This window comes from Sprattus sprattus, assembly GCF_963457725.1.
Source record: "Sprattus sprattus genome assembly, chromosome: 17".
Classification (NCBI taxonomy): domain Eukaryota; kingdom Metazoa; phylum Chordata; class Actinopteri; order Clupeiformes; family Clupeidae; genus Sprattus; species Sprattus sprattus.
In genome coordinates, this window is record NC_137915.1 from 10,826,381 (window position 1) to 10,847,405 (window position 21,025).

A 21,025-nucleotide genomic window follows, 5' to 3' on the forward strand; every position below is an offset into this window, starting at 1 on the left:
TGCGTGTGTTTGAGGAGCGTTTTGGGAGGCTGAGGAGACGTTAAGTAGCGGTGAGATGACAGCATGTGGCAGAGGCTGATCTGCAGGGGTGCCGCTTGCAGTGGAGGGAAGAGATGGGCGTGTGTGTGTGTGTGTGAGTGTGTGTGTGTGTGTGTGTGTGTGTGTGTGTGTGAGTGTGTGTGTAAGCCACAGCTGCTCAAAGGAGGAAGGAATCAGTGAAGGAAGCGGGAGAGAGGATTTTGGGAAGGGGAATGTGTGTGTGTGTGTGTGTGTGTGTGTGTGTGTGTGTGTGTGTGTGTGTGTGTGTGTGTGTGTGTGTAAGAAGGGGAGCTGGGTAGTGGATCCTAAGCTCATTTCATGGTGGTCCTAAGAGGGGCGTGTCGCTGCACCAGCTCTGCCCATTGGGGAGTGAGGGCAGCGTGAGGATGTTTTCCTTCTGAAGTCCGCGGCGAGCGCTCCTCCCCTTCCTCTACCCATCACACTGTCCACTACCTACCCCATCACGTATCTCACTGAAAGATCCTGTTTTTGTGTTTTGGACATGGGTGGGTTGGGGGGGGGGGGGGGGGGGGGGGGGTGTTCGTCTGAGGTCGCAGGGTACTCACCACTCACTACTGTGCTCTGATTGGCTAAAGTAGCGCTCCCTTAGCATTCCACTGTATCCATGGAGCCCAAAAAAAAGCTGCCATTGAAAACAAGCCCACAGCCAATGAGAGCCGAGCAAGGGCGAGAGGGAGGGGGCGGTGAGAATCGTAGTAAGGTTTAAAAGCGTATGAATAAATGAATAAGGATGAAGTAATGCTACCAAAACAGGGGGATTAGCGGGACAGGAGTACAGAAAAAAGTTTCGGGGGGGGCTGGTGAAATTCCATCGAGGTTGTTTTTACATAAATCGAAAATGAGGCATGAACTTTCGACCAAAGCCCTCACCATGAGTCTACACACCTCCAGTCTGGCCAAATACAAATTGGAAAATCTACTGAAAATACTACTACAGACGATTCCAGATTAGATTCCTGCTGTTGACACCACCTGTCAATAAACCAGCCATAGTTTAACTGTGGAAATGTTTGAGAGCAATGTTTCATGTCTTACTACAGCCAATGACCTTTTAATAGCTACAGCGCATCAACCTGCCATGACAGTACCCCCCCACCCCGCTGCAGAAAAACACTGCTGATATTCCCCGACAAAGGGAAAATACAAAAATTGAGAATGTTCTCTCAAGCATCAATTGGTAAAAGAGTAGGGTTATCAAACAGCAGGGGGGAAGAAAAAACCGAAGTATGAAGCAAACAGAGTGTGTGTGTGTGTGTGTGCCCGCTGACATTCCTTTGCTCAGTAGTGGCTCCAGCATGGAAGTCCACGTGCCCCTCCTTTACTACGCCATCTCACAGGCGCCAGCGCAGAGGGAGGGAAAAACACAGCACATCTCTCCCTCCCTTTCTTCCTCGCTCGCTCGTTCGCTCGTTCACTCACTCGCCCGGCTTAGTCACGTGGGCCCGGCCGTGGAGGAGCAGAGCGCGCGCCTGGATTAGTGAGAGGGGGGGAGGGGCAGCGAGTGTATGTCCAGACATGTGGGTGCGTGTGTATATGCCAGCATATATAAATATATATATAGCAATGTAGCACAGAACCCGGTCGGCGTGCTAATGCATAGTGTGATGTTATGTGGCTGCAGAGTTAAATCAAGCGTGGCATAAAGATGGCATGGCAGACTATCCTACATTCAGATGACCTACATTTGACCTATATGAGGTTATGAAAGAGAGGGGAGAATATTCGAATGCACAGCTGACGAGAGTCACGCCGTGGCATTTCCATAAAGTCCATAGGCACGGAGCGGGGGCGAGGAGGATGCCGGCAGGACCTCAAGAGGGTGTGTCTGGATGTCTGATGGCATGATGATGTTTATGGGTGTAGGCATTGCAGACGCCACTGCAAGAGGGTGTGATGCCAGTCTATATGTGGGTGAATGTCTGTGCGTGTGTGTGTATGTCTGTGTGTCTGTGTGTCTGTGTGTGTGTGTGTGTATGGATGGATGGAAGGATATGCCATGATGGGCAAGTGTGGGTTTGTGCTGATTGCATGGGCATTGGCAAGGATGTGTAATTCAGCATGTGAATGCATATGCATACCTACCTGGGCATATTCAAATATTTTTGAGGGTACATATGAAATGTGTGTGTGTGTGTGTGTGTGTGTGTGTATATATGTTTGTGTGAGGGGGTACGTATGAGTCAGTGAGTGTGCGCATGCACTGGGCGTGTGTTTTGGGAGGGGGATGGGGGTGCAAGGCGCGTCAGACTGCAGATTTAAACTTGACCTAGATTCTCGGGGTGGGCCGCCACATCGCATTAGCCCAGCCAGTCGACCCCGCAGCACACTGACAACACACACGGCTCCTGAAACTCCAATGTCCTCACTGAACCCTCCCAGCTGGCACTGTCTGACTGGCACAACCAGGGGGGGTGGGGGGTTGAACGTGTTTATGGATGCATGTGTGTATATATCTGTGTGAGTGTGTGGGTGTGTGTGTGGGTGGGGGGTTGTGTTTGTTGTTGTGATGAGTAGCCACGCCCTCGTGGTTGCTAGTTTAGGGTAAACAACACTAATGCCCAGTCAACACCCCCCCCACCACTCCCCTTTCCACTCCACTGCAGAAGTGTGGGCGGGGACAGAGCAAAATCAAAACAAATCTGCACAGCCAATCACGAGACAGCGAGTCTCCAGGGTGCTAACGACAGACAAGTGTTGACTTCCTCTCTTTGGTCTTACTGATTCCCTCCAAAAACACACACACACCATCAGTTGCTGCTCTAGCGTGTGTTGGACTCCAGCAGTCATCACCACTCTCATCCTCAATCTCTATTAGAGTAATTATCATCAGGACCGATCCGCTGCAGCTCAAAGTCACATTAATATTCTGCACATCCAGCTCCCACTTAAAAAAAAGATTAAAATGAGAATAGAAGTAGGGACAAGAAACTCGTGTGTGTGTGTGTGTGTGTGAGAGTGAGTGTGTGTGTTTCAGAGAGAGGTCCCACATGCATATATCCACATTCTCCCCTTAAAAATCCACATACAAAGCAGAGCTTTAGGATTTGGTATGAATATGAAGGATTCAGTGTGTTTGTATTCTGTTGACAAGAAAAGACACACACACAAATGAGTGAGTGTATCTTTTTTGGGTATTTTTGGGGGGGGGGGGGGGGGGTGTAGTAGTATTACGTTCGCAGGAAGGAGAAGACGAAAGAGGGGGAGAGGAGCACGGGCTTCTGGGTTAATCCCTCTTACAATGGGCTCTGCTCAGCCTCGCTCCTACCTTTCACCAGCTCGGCCCGAAACCATGGAAACCCCAGTGTTATTCTCCAAAGCAAGCCGCCACCGCCGCCGAAACCGCCACGCCGCTACTCTGGTGCGGAGTTACAGAGTTACAGAGTTACAGAGCGGCAAACAGCACAACTGAAAGGAAAAGATCTACAAACAATCCACACATACACACAACCCGCTTTAAACTCTGCACATCTAAAAGTCGGTGAGCTCCAGGCAATCTTTCAAAAGAGGGCGATGTGTGTGTGTGTGTGTGTTTGCATCATTCACACGCAGATCAGACTCTCTCTCACACACACACACACACACACACACACACACACACACACACACATACACACACACTATGTCGACTGGGATGAGCAGGTCGAGATGTAAGGTGCTTAGCAACGGTGATGGATGCGCGGGGGCTTTTTTTAGTGCTGTGTCAGAACAGGCAGTGCTGATGAGAGAGCACTTGTGATCATTTCCACACACCCACACGTTTAGACTGGAGGTGATCAGTTAGAGAGCATCAGGAAACTAAGCAGGGTGTCTCTGGGCTATACAGCTTGCCAAGCAGAGTGTCGAGAACATAGTGTGTAGTGAGATGCACAGGAACAACAAGTAGCGTGCAACACACACACGTGCAACACACACACACACACACACACACACACACACACACACACACACACTTCTGCATATGGATGAAAGTGGTGCAGTGGTGCAGTGGGAGTCACTTCATCTCTCTCTCTCCTTGCCACCACTCTCTGCAGGCACAAGGCAAGTTGCCTTGACCGGGGTGATTAAGGACCCTGTGGTGACACAGGTCACGATGGCAGCTTCCCACCCCCCCAGGGGTGCCCACTGAGTGCCCGATCATAATATACACCCCAGTGATCTTTTGTGCCATCTCTGACTCACCGAGGAAATGAACTGGAAAAAATGGTTCACACACTTATACACAACCAAACCATCCAAAAAACACACACACACACACACACACACACACACACACACACAAACAAAGCCACAGCACATTTTGTATTTTTAAATACCAATTGTCTAAGGACAGTTTCCAAATGTGTGTGGAGTGTATTTTTGGAATGACCCTGGAAGGGCACGGCACTGCACTAAGGGTGGGGCACTGCCAGTACTCGGCTGGCTCTGATGCGGGAGACGCCAGCCCGTGCGTTGCACCAGGAGGCTCAGCTGGATGGATACGCTGGTCGCAGAGCTCCCCCTGGTGGGCACAGGAAAAGGTTGACAGGCAGCTGGGTAGCGTGGAGGACACAGGAGCCACTCCCTAAGTCTGGGAGCAGCAACCACAAGAAAAGTCCCCTTCTAGAAGGGAGGTCCGTGTCAGGCGATACCAATGACTATAGGCAGGTGGCTTAATGACGCGTTCGTGAGAAATTTGGCACACAATTAGCTTATACCCTACCAAATAATATTACAAGGGGTGCCCAGGTGAAACTGCTTGTTTTTACATTTAAAAGGAGATATTTAGTTTTGGCTGAAATCAAGATATGTGTTACATGTGGAAAGATTTTCATAACATCTATTTTGCCTAGAAAACCAAATAGTTAATCATGCATGGGTGTGTTTATTTTGTTTGTTTTTGATATGAACTAGTTTAAACAAATGTCCCTTTTAGCAGCAAAATTAAATAAACATAGAAAAAGGCTGTGCGCAAGCTCATCCTAGATGGCTGGAAAGATGTCCCTGTGGTACGATTTTCAAAACAGTTATTTAAACACCATTTTAAACTAAATTTGCATTATGTCTTTTATATGTATACGCACAATGGAAGGATGTTAGAAGACATGCAGCCTGCTTATATGGCAGTAGATTTTACCCGGAGGATTACTGATAGGGGAGTTATCAGTATCAGTGACACCAGCAGATCACTACAAGAATCAGATCAATTACATGCAGCACTTAAACAGTACTGTTGTAATGTGTTCTCCAATGGCAGTTGAGCACAACATTATTATTTTCATGAGCATACTTATACACGGACAGACACAAAAACCACCAAAGCTGGAAAGCAACACTTTTTCTTGGCAAAAAACTAATATTCCACAGAATTGTTATTTAGCTCCACACAAACACTACATTGTGATAATTCTCTCTCTCTCACTCTCACACTCACACTCTCTCTCTCTCACACTCACAAACACGGACTTGCTGTACACATGTCCAGAGATGACTCCTAGTAACCATTCCCAAGTAACAGTATCCATGGCACTCAACCGTAAAGCACACACCTCACCTTTCACATCCATTCTATAACCATAAGATTAAAAAAAAATCTCTACTTAGTCAGCTAGATTCTGATCAAGCAGATTCATGCAGGTCAGCTAGAACTGAGGGTCTTATTGCACTAATGATGAAAGCAGACATGAGCATTATGATATCAATATATTTGGCAAGTTGAAGAATATTCTTAGATATTCACCAACAAAACTCAACCAATGCCGCCATCCGGTGTCTGTAGGGAGAGTTGCAGGCAAAACAATTTATGTTCAATTGACTTTACCCTTCACTCATTCAGACAAATCCTATTCTGTGCCAGGATTAGTTGTTGGGGCCATTAGGAATCTTAAACACCTCTTAAAAAGTCAGGGAGAGACTGGCAAACAAGCCTCACCATTCCATCAAGCAGAACCACTACAGAGGACTATAGGGTGAGGGTACTATGACCTCCATGTTATTTTGTAGCTTTCAAAAGGTTCTTTTTTGGAAGGGTCCTGAGAGGAACACCCCTTGATGCTCACTGATCCACCTCTATCAAGACCGATGACTGTAATGAACATGGACAGCACCGCATCATATTCTTACTTTCTGAAGAAATGAAGCCAAAACCGGTCAGCCATATTGGCAAAGCTGCCGGCAGAGTCTGCATAGTAAACAGAAAATTGGTCAAGTCTGCCCAGAACCGACCATATTTGGTTACATCTCTGCCATTTTTTAAGTTCCTTCTTGTGGCTTCACTGTTGACTGAGCGTACACCGTCCATGCTTTTAGCAGTCACTGATCAAGGCAGACCCACACAAATCTGACCCCATTGTCCCTTCACATCCCTCTATTCCAGAAAATAACAGTTTTCCTTTCCTAATAAATGTATTTATTGAAATGGCTTGGAAGTATGAATTCCATTAAAAGAAAACACTTCAAGTTTCACTCACTGACACTGAAAAAAGCCCTGGCCCAACCTGTTGTTTCCAACTCGACCAGTGGGGGGCAGTGTTGCCCCGTATTCTCACCAGCTGGGTGAATGGCACCACGCGCCCAGAGGCTGGACGCCAGCACTTCCCTTTTTATCCAGGCCTGGTCACCATTAAAGGCAGGGGAGAACATAAAACGGTATGCAAAGCAGGCTAGTCATTCACACGGCTCATGTCCCTTCTACCCTCAACACTACTAAGTATGTAAATCTGTGTGAAAAGCGATGTGGGTGTATGTAAAGTGTACAAATATGCAGGTGTGAGTATGCAGGTATACCCAAGGGCAAGGGAGACTGGATCTGAGTAGCTATTAGATAATTCAAATTCAATTAAATTTGATTTATATAGCGCCATAACAATACAATTGTCTGTAGGCGCTAGATAATGAGTGTCCTTTTGTGTGCGTGTATATACGTATATGCAAGACGCTTGTAAGTATGTATCTGTCAGCTTGTGAGTGTAACTGTGAATGAACGCACTGGAATGTATAAACTGGTGTGTGTGTGTGTGTGTGTGTGTGTGTGTGTGTGTGTGTGTGTGTGAGAGAGTGTGTGTGTGTGTGTGCGTGTGCACAATAATAAATGTGCGTCATCTCCTGCTGAAAGAGGAGCAAGCTGATAGCAGAAGTCAGGTAGGGAGGGGTGTGGCCCTCCGCTCCAGCGCTTGCTCTAATTACCCATGATTACAGCTGGCACCGGCGCCACCATGGAAACAGGAGGGTGAAACAAACAGAGAGGGGTAGAGGTTGCCTTATACCCCCTCACCACCACCACCACGGCATTAGCAATCGTGGGCACAGTACAAGCTGGCTGCTTTCTGAAGGTCAGATGCATGAAGAGCGGTCTTCAGAAGATGCTCGAATCATGTTCATCAGTTGATGTTTTAGCCGTAAGCCATTCCTAACGTCATACAAGACACAACTGAGCCCAAATGATGGGAGAAATACTTTAGATGTGGGTGAAAGGTCACGGCCTGCTATGAAGATGCCCTCCTGCCCACATGTATGTCTGCTTTTGAAAATTTGATGCAAACTTGTATCGCAAGTTGTGCTCTGGTTTTTAGTGTAAGCTGTATGTTAATGGAGGTCCAGTTGTCTCCCTAGCTAATAGTTACCCATGCAGCTCATAAGTGTCAGACATGGGAACGTGTCGCAGTCTCCTTTATTTCATTACATTTATAACCAATTTGCTCTTTAAGTTTAAGGACACTCGATGACCCAACACTACTGGTGCTGATGAAATGTAGGAACATCATATCACATCACAACTCTTTAGAATGAAGGCAGACAAGGCAGACAATGTGTTATTGTGTATTCTCTTCAAAAGAGGGGGTTTAGCCAGTCACCCAGCAAACTGGATAGACAACCATCATTTCCTGTGGTGTGTCTGTGTGTGTGTCTGTGTGTCTGTGTGTGTGTGTCTGCGCGTGTGTGTGTCTGCGCGTGTGTGTGTCTGCGCGTGTGTGTGTCTGCGCGTGTGTGTGTCTGCGCGTGTGTGTGTCTGCGCGTGTGTGTGTCTGCGCGTGTGTGTGTCTGCGCGTGTGTGTGTCTGCGCGTGTGTGTGTCTGCGCGTGTGTGTGTCTGCGCGTGTGTGTGTCTGCGCGTGTGTGTGTCTGCGCGTGTGTGTGTCTGCGCGTGTGTGTGTCTGCGCGTGTGTGTGTCTGCGCGTGTGTGTGTCTGTGCGTGTGTGTGTGTGTGCGTCTGCGTGCGTCTGCGTGCGTCTGCGTGCGTCTGCGTGCGTCTGCACATGTGTCGAGTTTGTGTGTGTGGGAACATATTAGCCTGGTGACACCAGCCTACGTATTTCCGCCTGAATTGATTTCAAGCTCATACTCAGTCTGGCCCAGCCCCATTGACAATCGTTTCCAGAACTCAAAATTTTGCCGGACCAATCAGCGAACAGTTCAGAGCTGTGACGCAAAACTCGCCTTGCCGAGTTGCATGTAGTCCAGCCGAGTTTGTAGTTTAACAGTATAGCAAAAATTGCTACGGAGGAAGAGACACGAAAAGCTATCGGAGAAGTTGTCTCAACTCTCGAGAACATCAGAAAATTAAAAGGAGAACAAGAGTATTTTCTTGTAAGTTTTATGATTGGAAAGGACGTCGTAGTTCTTCTCCCAACTCGCTTTGGGAAGAGTTTAATCTACCGAATGCTTACTAAACGTTGCTGATTGGTTAAGGGAACTCCAATGATTTTAAACCTCAAGATAAGCACCCGCCCATCTCGGAAACCAAAATGCATTGGGTTGGCCCAGACTGACTGACGGAATGAAATGGAGTCACAGTCTGGTAACGGCCAGGCTAGGAACATATGCACCAATTTTCCAAACGTCACTGTTTTGATCTACAGATCATCTGCAAACCGCCGTCCAGTTTGCTTTCCTTGCCACCCTTTAAAGAAATTACTTACTTAATGACAACTCTTTGTGATGTGACTAGTGGCTGACTTCTGATGTCTTGTTAAACTACCACAGGCCAGTGGGTTTCATCACTGGCCTTCAGCATGTAAGCCGCCCCGACCACCATCACCCCTCATGCTCCACACATCACCTAGGGCAACTACAGCTGACCTTTCACCCTGGTGTTACATAAACTAGAGGGGGAAGGGGGAAGAGGAAGTCAGAATGCCTGCATTAGTCAAGTCCACTTCAAGGCGCACAATGCATTGTACTTTCATGACCACCGCATGACACATTCAGCCCATTATATCTCAATCCTGGCAGGCTAAAGTGCAGCGCAAGTCGTTTTTTGATCATTAAAAACAAAAGAAGAAAAAAAAATAATAATTGTGAGGAACCCAGTGGAGGAGAGACTCCCTGAGAAGCCACATTGGTCTGGAAGCTGCAGCCGTTTTTATGAGACTGTTTATAAAGCAGGGATTTTAAACAAGGACTTTTTATTGTCTACACCCTGTTTTGCTATGCTACTGTATTAGGTCATAAATATAAATGTAATGAAAACCATGGGAAGACAACATGATTTTACAGATTGTGCATTCAACAAGACAAAACAATGACCAACAAATATCTTATAACAGGGCTGCATTAACTGCAAATGGAGTGCTTACCCAGGTTCTTATAAAGACAACAGACATGACTGAGGGCAACTTGTCAGTGTCTGATTACAGACCGAACGGCTTACAGTACCACAGAACCAGAACGACTGAACAGAACTATACACACAAATAAACTCACATTAACCCAGCTGATGTTAACAGTACAGTGGAAAGGACAGTTCAAGTAACTGACGGTGTTTGAACAGCACAATGTCAAAGGAGGGAGGGGGGACACTAAACCAAACAGACCTAGTGAGGTTCATCTTTGCTGCTGAACAGAATGTAGGGACAGCAGAACAGAAAGCAAGTTTGTCAAAAGGACATCTATAGGCTTAACTATACTGTGGCTTTGCGGTTTGTCCGGTTTTACCTTTTTGCTGAAAACTTTGCCGCAATGCCCCTTGGACGATAGTAGGACTACATTCAACTCCCCTGAGAGGCCTATACTGGCTATTTACTCTCTCAGTACTGAAGCTAGTAGCACGTCAGTAACTTACAAAAGAACTAGCGTCACATAATGGGAAACACCGGTATGCTATACACACCTTGCCCATCATAGAACTCATAACAGACAACGGCATGTGTTGCTATTGGTTATGATTGAGGATACTGATCATTTCAGTTGGCCTTTTGCTGGCGTATCAACACTGATATCAGCACACACAATGTACCATAACCCACTTCCATGTAAACGGCTAATTACACCACTTTCCACACCACACACAAGGCAGAGATAGCAGAAGTGCCTGCAGACTGACAAAAATTGCTCCGACCACAGCAGCATGGAGCAGCGGTCAGCACAAGGGTCTGACACCAGCGGCACTGACAGCCAGCAGACACTCACCAGCAGGCAGACTCTCGAGGTGTGAGGAGCAAGGCCCTGCCTGGCGCTCGGCCAAGGTCAGTCTATCCAGCGACGCTCAGAATCTGTGGGACACAAGACACAAATGCACAAAAGTGACCATCTGCTCAAACTGGTAATGGCGTAATTGCACAGATCAATTACAAATGTCAAACTGAAACAACATCCATAGCTCGAGACAAGTACACCAGCCACAAAGCAGCTTATAGGATCCTGGCAATGAATATTCCTTTGCTTGGAGGCTGCCTCAGCTGTTTTGGGGACGGCACAGCGCTTCTTGGATATAAGTCACTATTGTTTTCTTCAGGATCAATTCAATACTGCTGCAATGCACGGTCCACCACCGGTAAAAAGTTGCTAGGCTCAGCTCACTGCCACCCTGCCCCACCCAAGGTTGATGCAGATGAACATATGTGTGCACGTGTGTCTGTGTGTGTGTGTGTGTGTGTCTGTGTGTGTGTGTGTGTGTGTGTGTGTGTGTGTGTGTGTGTGTGTGTTCTGCAGAAGGGCTGGGTCATATTTTGTTGACAGTTCAGCCGTGTTTATTTAAGAGGAAATGTGGTCGGTTGAGTGCATCTGAGAGCATCAGAGTGTTAGTGTGTGTGTGCATGTGAGCTTGGTCCGATAATATGGATCTGGCCCCATCTGTTCCAACCCAGGTCCATTAGGCCTACGCAGCACTCTCCAATCCACCCAGACCCGAGTCAAACCCACAGTATCAGCTGGTTCTGAATCTGAAAGGAGATATTTGCTTCAGAAAAAGATAACATTTGAACACTGTCCATTAAATGGGCAGTAATGCCTTCCACTCTGAAGAAATACTGAGGGTTTACCGTGACAAGGTTGGAGAAAGTCTGTCTAATGTTAATCTAATTTCAGAGAGAGAAAAAGGTCATTTTAAAATAAAATGAACATGATGAAAGAGCCTTCAAGGTTTCAGTCACCACACAAGACAAAAAAGGAGGAAAAAATACAGACGCTTACCAGAATACAAGCCAACCACAAGCTCTCAGAGTTTCCACATTTTCTATTCTCCATTTCTATTTTGGGTCTTAACCAGTCAGTCACCTACAGACACTCTCAAAGCGTTCACTGTCTGCTGATTATCTGTGCGAGCCACGGTTGTGTTTCCCAACACATTTGCTAGTATGTGAGCAAATGGGTCTGGTCTCTGTGCAGTATTCATTTGGATGATAATTCTGTGTGGCATCTAAGTAAACTACATTTGCATTTCCTGAAGAAAATACCAGTGCATGCAAAGTAGACGTTAAAAATTGGAGAGAAAAAAATACAAGCTTTGCCATTCCTGAAGGAGAGAGCAGTGCATGTAAAGCAAAAGTGAAACAAAATTGAAAATAAATATTAAGTAAACAATCAGGACATTTAAGACAATTCAAGGAACGCAGAGAGAAACAAAGAAAAAGGAAGGCAAACGGGAAGAAGAGAGGTGTGTAAAGACTAATAGATTGAAAGATAGAGACATATCAGTGTATCCGTGTAGAGAACAGAGGGGGGAGATAAAGAGAGAGAAAGAAAGACAGACAGTAGTGTGAGACTGGGAGGTGATAAGAACATAAAGATAGAGTTAAAGGAAGAATGATAGGTAGTCATGGTAGTGGTTGCAAGGATGTTGCTATGCTGGAGAGGTAAGCATGAGAGCACACTGACAGTGGGAGTCAGCCCTCTGTTCACTTTGACAATGATGCACAACTGACCTGAGAACAGTGCTGCACTACTGACCTGAGACCAGTGCTGCACTACTGACCTGAGACCAGTGCTGCACAACTGACCTGAGAACAGTGCTGCACTACTGACCTGAGAACAGTGCTGCACAATTGACCTGAGAACAGTGCTGCACAACTGACCTGAGAACAGTGCTGCACTACTGACCTGAGAACAGTGCTGCACAACTGACCGGAGACCAGTGCTGCACAACTGACCACAGACCAGTGCTGCACTACTGACCTGAGAACAGTGCTGCACTACTGACCTGAGAACAGTGCTGCGCTCGACCTCAGAGCACAGAGGCAAGCGGCTGTATAAGCGGTGCATGTGCACGCACGGCTGAGCCCAGGGTCAGATTCACTCCCTCGGCCAATATTCACATTCAGTGCCCGTGACATGTTTGGGGCCTTTGCACATTATTTTCGATGTCCTGAAGCAAGATGGCCTATGCCGTACTCATAATGTCCTGTGTTGTCGCAGACAAGGTGACAAATAAGTGAGAAAGACCAAACTGTCCAGACCTAGATTCACAAAATCACCATGGAGACGGCGCATCATAGTGCTGCAAGCTGACAAACATGCTGTGTGAAGATCCTTCTTCATGTATGCCTCTCACTTTCTGCGTTAATTATCTTAGCTCTTTCTTTCTTTCTGTCTCTACAAACCCCCAATCCCCACCCTCCTTTCTTATCAAGGTGTACAAGTATTTTAGCGGGCTCCTTACCGCAGGGCAGTAGGACCATGGGAGGTGCAGGAGCTGTTTCCTCTTGTGCAACACTTCCTCTCATTCAAGCCCCAGCTTCAGCTTTTCCAGCCTGCCTCCTTGTCCTCTCTCTCCCTCTCTCTCTCTCTCTCTCTCTCTCTCTCTCTCTTTGCTTCCCCTTCGGCTGGCTGCACTCAAGCACCCCTCTTGCCCTCCAATGCACCGTCTAGCTTCCCCTTCTGCCAGTTCAAGCCACTCTGGCAGCAGCAACAGCTCTACGTGACTGAGGCAAGGAGCGATGAGGGGGATGGGGTGGTGTGGGGGTGTCCTTTTCCTCTGCCTGGAAATGGACTTCCCCATAGCACACACTGCACACCTGCGACTAATTCTAGGTGGTCCTAGAATTAGAGTGACTCCATTCTCAGAAATAGCAGAGAACATAAATAAATCGGGGTACCCAGCATTGAGCACAACCAGTCATCATGCAGAGGCTAAACCCACTAAGGCTCAGGGAAAATAGCTTGTTGCACAGTACATCCTGTGTAAACCTATGCCAAGTACTTGGGAGTTTTGGTGGGTACCGGGGGAGGTTATTGTTTGGACTTCTCCTACCCAGGTGACTAAATCGCAGGAGGTGTGTGTATTACTGGATTAGAGGGTAGGCCTTTCTTTCCTGTAAAGAGGAAATGTACACTTGACTGTGTGACACTGAGTAACAACAAGCTAAATGATACACCTCAGAAACATTCAACTATGACATTGTTTCAGCACGCATATTACTATGCTCTCATGCTCTTCTGATCCTTAGCCACCCAACTGACAAACAAATAATAATAAATCATTGCTAAAATAGAAGTGTCCTTCCTTTTAAACAAGACTGTGCTTAGTGCCACTTCCTGGCATGGGGGAGGGGGGATTTGGGGATAGAGGCGATTCGGCAGCTTGTGACCTATTTACCTCAGAGGCTGAGTACCAAATATATGACAGGTAATGGTGGTGATTGGTTAAAGGAAAAGTGTCTTTTTCTAGAGCATACACTTGCTAGCCAAGACGCCATGAGACTGCTCTTTAAATTCCACTCACTCTTTTATCTTTGGAGGCAGGCAAACTGATACAAACTGATCGGGAGGGTCAGGAGTCAAGTCAGGATACAAGAAACTGACAGTTACTGACAAAACACACTAATGTTTGATGGCACACATTCACACAGAGATCCTCACAAACACACTCATCATATACTGGGTAGAAATCATCTTGCACAATCAACAGTGAAAGCGAGTTCATCTAGAGAGGCGGGCAGTCACAATATGTCAAACAGTCCCACAGAAATAGACAGCGGTCGAACTGAGAGACTAGAGTTCCTGAAATGTTCTACTGTTTGTGGCCATGCCAGTACTGCGTGGCGATCTTCAGGGAAGCTTCCAATGATGTGCTAGAGTATTCCAGCAATGCCATGGTGATAGTAGTAGTACAGATACCCAGATGTCTGGCTGCACATACTCTGGGTATCCATCTCTACAACTGGGACATGGCTCTAAGCTGATAAGTGACAGGGATAACTCTTTAAGGGACTGAGAACAAATGGATTTAAAATGGCACAGAACAGCCCCCATGCTGTGAAGTTCACCACCCCCCAAAAAACACAACAAAAACAAAAAAATTGGGACAGTTTAGCACAGAGCACAATGTGAATGTTTTTGCAGTGTAAAATGCAGAGCCAGAACTAATGGTCTCCTGGGTACAGGTCAGTGGGTTAGGGCGCTCCATGAGAAGGACCTGTTAAAAACAAACCACTTCTGCAACGTTAAACATTAACCTCACCTCTGAGTGCAGACCTGAGGCGAAGGCTAAAGACCCTATTAGCGATTCTTCCACTTGTGTAGACCTAACCCATTATAGCTTCCTTCATGTCAAATTGCCCCCTAGTTTTTCACTTCACATCCCCAGTCCCACAGAATGGGTCATTGGATTATTTCTCCGGCCCAACTTTGGGAGGTATAGAAGATACGGAGAAGGAAGATGGAACCAATGGGCACTGATGAGTCTGGGCGTATTGTTCTGGTGCCAGCGCGGCTCTTTAACCTGGCAACAGGGGCACGTCACCACTCAGCCGTGGCCTGCCTAAGCCAGTCACAAACCACAGCCCAGCTGTTCCATCAACATCTGTTCAAGGCTACAACACATTAGCCTAATGTGAATCTGGATTTACACAACTTCGCATCAATCTCATACCCATGCCAGTCTTTCATGCCGGTGAAATACAAAAAGTTGAGTTTTTTTCTGCGTCGGCCAATGGTTCTCATGGCATTTGGCAGGAGCGCTCTCAGGAAAATATTTGACACGCCTGAGGGTTAACGCATTAGGACATGCTTAGTGTTGTTTGAGCTTTTTCTTCCAGTATTCTGGAGCAGCTGCTTAATATCACTAGCGAAGGAGAAAGAAAGGACGTTTGGAATTCCTAAAATAAGAGAATTCTGACAAAGTTCTATGATTGTTACGATACTCTATGCGGAGTAAGAAATTGTTGGGTATCAGGTTTCCATACGCAAATGAACACTGAACAATATCAAGCACAAGTCTATGTTAGGCAGAACAAATAAAGGTCATAAAGGACCTGAGTTGTAGATGAAACAAGGCTCTTTCGGTACTTTGTTGAACTACGGACTACCCTACACAACAGCAAATTAAACGAATGTAATCAAAACATACAGTAGTCATAAAAAATGAGAACTGAAACAACTTGCATTACTCACAGACCAAAACTGTTGTAGGAAAAAAAAAATTTGAAGCAAATACCAGGAAACTGTTCCTGCACATTGGTCAATACATCTGTGCTTTAGAGCCAACCGAGAGCCAAAGCTGGGATGCACATTGCAGTCATACTGGGCACTATATCATTCAATAAAACACATTATCACCAAGAGGTGAACTCATCGATTATGTAGGCTATGGAAAATTGATGGAGCCCTTAACTCCAAAGAGGATAGGCACATCGACAGAAAACAAACCACAGTACTCTCAGCTCACATTACCAAGGCAACGCCACCGGGCCCCTGGCTGCTCGAGCTTCAAAAGCGGAGGCAGCGAGCGAACTGACTCACGCTTGCGTTCGCAGCGGGGGCTGACTGACATTCGAAATAGAGTCGCTTACATAAGCCCACCAGCCCTAAATGGCTTTTATCTTATTAACTGTGATGAGGGTTGGCCCTTTTGGTGGCGAAGGAATGCGGCACACGCGGGTCATGCTGAACGTATAGATTGAGGTTTCAGGACGGAATCGAAGCCAAAGCGATATGGTGGCTCTCTTCAGATCTGTAGAGAGTAGCAGATTAAGTGCTTTGTCTGTAGTGCTATTTAAGTGAATCTGGCCACTATAATCCCCACACCACTGCTCCAAGGGCTGCTGACTTACAGCAATAACACAGTCTGGTTAGCCTATTAGCCTTGCAGGGGCTAAATAATTCATCTGAGCCTAACCCTCATTCAGCTGGTCAACACTACTCTACAGAGAGCCTGCATATGATAATCTGCTTGCTCAGGAATGAAAGATAACAGTCATTTATCATCTTATACTTCATCATGTGACAATAAAGTGAGGCTTACAACTTGACCTGGGCAAACAAGCAGCTTTTAGTTTAACAGGAGGGTCAGGAGACAGGCTGTCTGTCCATTCATACACCAAACCCAGGCCTAATAATCAAATGGTCAAATGGTCAAATGAAAGTGTGTTTGTCTGGAAAATAAATGAGACGATGAAAACCAGGTTTACGAAATGCCTCACAAATGTAACAGTATGCCTGCACGTGCTTGCACACTTCTGTGTGCATGTGTGGGTGGTGGGGAAGGCTCACGGATTTTCACAGATTTCAATCGCTCACTTCACAGATTTCAGTCATATTAACTTGAAGGGTATGCAGGACCTGCACACTCTTTCCTCTCTGTTGCTCTTACTTTAGATCCTCTGCCTCTTGTACTTCTAGGACCTGCAGGCTCTTCTTCTTCTTCTCCTCCTCTCTCTAGCTCATCCTCTCCGCCCTCTGCCTCTGCCTCTCAGCGGCACTTGACCAGCCCTCACAGGCTTCACTTGACACTGCTGAGGGCATTTCATAACGGAAAACTGCATCAGGGTGCAACAAGGAAGGACAGCAGGCTTCTACTCCGAAATCGATGTGAAACTATTTATACATTATCTGTTAAATTGAGTAGTATGCCATCATTATCGGGGCCCATAAAGAGGTTACTTCAACTCCAGTGTGTAGCCTATTTGTGGAGCATTTGTTTTTTGAATAACAGGCTTACAAAGTACAAAGTACAATGCAGAAAGCCATTCATGTAGCCAACACTGACAGACCATAAAAAAATCCATATCAGCTGGTTTATAATTTGAAAACAATAGTAACACTGTTGATGTATACAATAGCTGATCTACTTATAGTTGTATTCGCTTGCGATTGTCAAAGTTTAACGTTGAGCTCATCTTGCACTCATTCGAGTAGGTTCAGGATCCTCAACCTGGGAACCCGCAAGCTTCTAGCCTGGGGAAAGTTTGGAATGCAGTTCCAATTGAAATGCTTGGTGTCCTACTTGGTGCTACATATTTCTCCTCTAAAGGTATTTAGGAGACATTTTTGTCCAAAGCAACATACAAAATATTAGAAAACATCACACACAACAAAAGTATCAAATTAAATATACATTTAAATGTAAAAGGATAAATTAATTATAATAATAACAATACAAATACTTCCAAATACCAAAACTATTCAAACAAAAAGAACAAATTAGACAGATGAGGTTTATAAAGGTGAGTTCTAGTGTGTAGTACTTTGCCTCCTTCTTATCCATTATTTTGTATAACGAGATACCTCGACGGCCATTATCCCTCACTCAAGTCATACAACCACGGAGTTTCCTTTCAATAGCTTGCCCACCACCACTCAAACACTGAAAAACAACACGGTCTGTTCTGTGAGGATGTGGAAACTCGGCCGTTTCCTACTGCATTCTCACGTTTTAGAGACCAACATCACCGTTTTACAGAGAAAACTTATTTTACTTACAGGCCTTGAAATAATTCATAATCCTTCAATGCGTTTCTCTCACTGTCCTTGCAGTTGGATTTTGTGTGCATCTCTATGAAGCCTGCTCTGGGACCCAATCATTACCTTGGTCATCCGGGCGGAATGCTCTGATCTAAGGCCCTGGTTTATAGCCTAATGATGTGTGCAGCAGGTTAGGGAGAGTCTGACTAAGACACTGCAGGATGTGGAGGGCATTTTAGACCACAAGAACATCTACAGTATATGGTCTTGAAAACAACAAAGTAGGTGACTCATAAGATAGTTGGTGAAAATATTCTGAAAAAAGGGGTCTATTAATGAAAATAATTCAACAGGCTCAGAAAGAAAACCAGAAGAAAAGCAATTCTCTTTAACCCACCAGTGACTGTCCAGATACATACCTTTAAAAACTAGCACTGTGAGACACACAAACACACTGGTACAATAGTTACTATTCGGAGTAAAATCTCCTGAACCCTTTTCAACATGAGACTTGTGGATTGAACAGAAGCTTTATGTCTTCATGTAAGCATTTCACACCTAACACACGGAAAACAAATTTCTCTTTTGTTGACATTAATTACAAAGAGAGGAGTACAAAATAAACAGAGAGCACTAGAAAGACAGGGGCAACAAATGTTTCAACAGGTAAACCAAAGAAGAAGCAGCAAAGAAGAATTAGCTACATATATTTACCAAACTATCTGTCTAAAATCTCACCTTTTCACTGATGCTTTGACACCTCAAGAGAATGTTGCAAATCAGGTCTAAAAGCCCCTTTAGCATCAGCCCTACTTACTGCCTACGTAAGTGTAATGTAGCCTGAGACTGAACGCTGAGGCAAATAGAGAAAGCAGCCAAACACGTCTGCCTCAGGTTTCCGTTTCCTGACATCTGGGGGTCTGGGCTGCCCAGTGCTGACCTCAGAAAAAAAGAGAATGCATGTGATTCATCCCAAACTCCTTCTACAAGTACAGTCATGAAACTAGTAGGGTTCGGTACAGTTCAAATGCAACATAGCATACAGCACAAAGATGCCGATTTCAGTGGGAGAAAGGGCTGCCTTGCTTTCTTCATGGGGCACACGACAGCTTTGGTCCCAAATAGTTGGCTCAACCATAATCACCATCAAACTAGTTTCCATGGTAGCGCCTTCCCATTAACCTTGTCAAGCCCGAAGTCACAATCAGGAAGGCTTCCGAAGGGGGAAAAGGAAATACCTCCTTTACTATTATCAAAAGAATTGACAGAACTTCCCTATGGAGGCTTCTGTATGTTCTGTTAGACATGGAAAATGCCATAACTCTACACTATATGAAAACAAATCTATGTTGATATTTTAGATTCGTTCCATCCAGTTGTCAAGTATTTACTGATTCTCTATATCCATTTTTCACCTTCCATCTTCCTTCCTTTTCTTTAGTCAGTGTGAAATTAAACAAGCATATTGACCTCAAAAAGAAAACGTATACGGTACACATAGTGTGTTTTCATTGATATGTATTAATATATGATTTGACATTAGTAAGACTGGCAATATCCATCTCTGAATACTGTATCCAATACTGAAAACTGAAACGTTGTCAGGAGGGTTTTTCTCTCTGAATAGAAACAGGATCTCAAATCACAAGTGCTGCTGATGAGGCTTAGTGGGGTGGCTTCAGGGTGCCTCCGTAGTGTCTGGGAGTGGACTGGGCATGGATCACGCAGCAGATGGGTGCCGTTTGGTCCTCTAGCAGTGCTACTTGTCAGATCATCTGCGTCGGAAACCCTGCTCAGCGCCACTCACGCAGGAAGTGTGTGGGAAGGTGAGAGGGAAAGTCACATGGGTTGGCACGCCGATGCTCACCAACATGAGTGAGGGATCGGTTACATAAAGAAAAATAAATGCGTATCTCCACATCCACAAACACATGCACAACGATATATCATCTAAACGTAGGGATGCAATGCTGACCTTTCTGCAGGAAGTTCAGGAATATTATGAGTATGCTTTTATCTAAAAGAAACATTGACCTGGTTTATTTATAGAGCTGTGCTCTTTGAAGAGGCGAGTGTCCATTTTGCATGTTTCCGTGTCAACGCTAAAGATACACCTCAGACTCAGTTACACCTCTTCTGGGATAGCGTAATAAGGTACTGCTTGGTTCCAAGTTACCATCACCACTTCTATTGTAAGGACTGTGCTATTCACGTCTCCTTTGAGTCCTCCTTTGAGAAGTGTATTATGAAGAGGTAAGACATACAAGGGGTGGGTAATACTTGCTAGACATATTATACATAGAACCACGTACCACCTACATTGCAAACCTTTGTTTGTCTAAAGGACAGAATGAGAGACAGCGAGAGAGAGGGAGTGTGTGTACATAAAACCAACAAAGTGGGTAACAACATAAATGACAGATTGTGCTCCAATTTATGCACATATCTTAATTTCAACTTGAGGCTCGATTCTTACTGATACCATTACAGGAAGGCTGTACTTTAAGTTCGTCTGAGGCAACAAACAGAATTATCTGTCGTCTGCGTTAGGCAGATATTTGAGCAAACATACCATGCCATTCAGAATGACTAGGTATTTTACCCCCTCAACTTATTATTTTAAGTCAGACTCACTCTCATAAAAATATGCAATGTTATGAGCTCCATCTAATAGTAAAGCCATACCCTATATTTGCCATCTGCAGCTAAGAGCAATCCTACCGCTTGCATATTCAATGTGGGTCACACACCCTGATAAGCTTTACAACACAGAATCTCTAACTTTAGACCTTAAAAGGTACATTCCTCAGATATAATATATGACACTTTTGTATGGAATAGAAGTACTGAAATTCCTGCAGACTCCAGGCCAGTCCTTGAGTGCTGGTTACCCTATTCATGAGACGTATCAGTTACAGTATTAAGTTGTTAGCTTTTTAAACTGACGGACAAACCAGCCATGTTGTTGCTAACCAGGTTCTATACCCTCCAGGCCATAAGCATGTACTCCCGGGCAGGTAGCTTAGTGTTGCTGTAACAGGTGAACATGAACAGGCATGTCCAGTTGTAGAGCCCTTTAGAACTAAAGCTGACAG

The 21,025-nt window shown here is 45.4% G+C and overlaps 1 protein-coding gene across 3 annotated transcripts in view; it reads right to left on the reverse strand.

The window, feature by feature from the left end:
- Positions 1-21,025, reverse strand: part of fam49bb (family with sequence similarity 49 member Bb) — a 50,632-nt gene that overhangs the window by 25,972 nt on the left and 3,635 nt on the right. For 2 of the 3 annotated variants that reach the window (XM_080855255.1, XM_080855253.1), the window contains exons 1-2: positions 12,910-13,032; positions 10,443-10,525 (exon numbers count right to left, since the gene is read on the reverse strand). The gene's annotated coding sequence lies outside the window, so the exon portion shown is untranslated. Of the gene's footprint in view, positions 1-10,442; positions 10,526-12,909; positions 13,033-21,025 lie in introns of those variants that run through there. The other variant, XM_080855254.1, reaches the window with a different exon arrangement.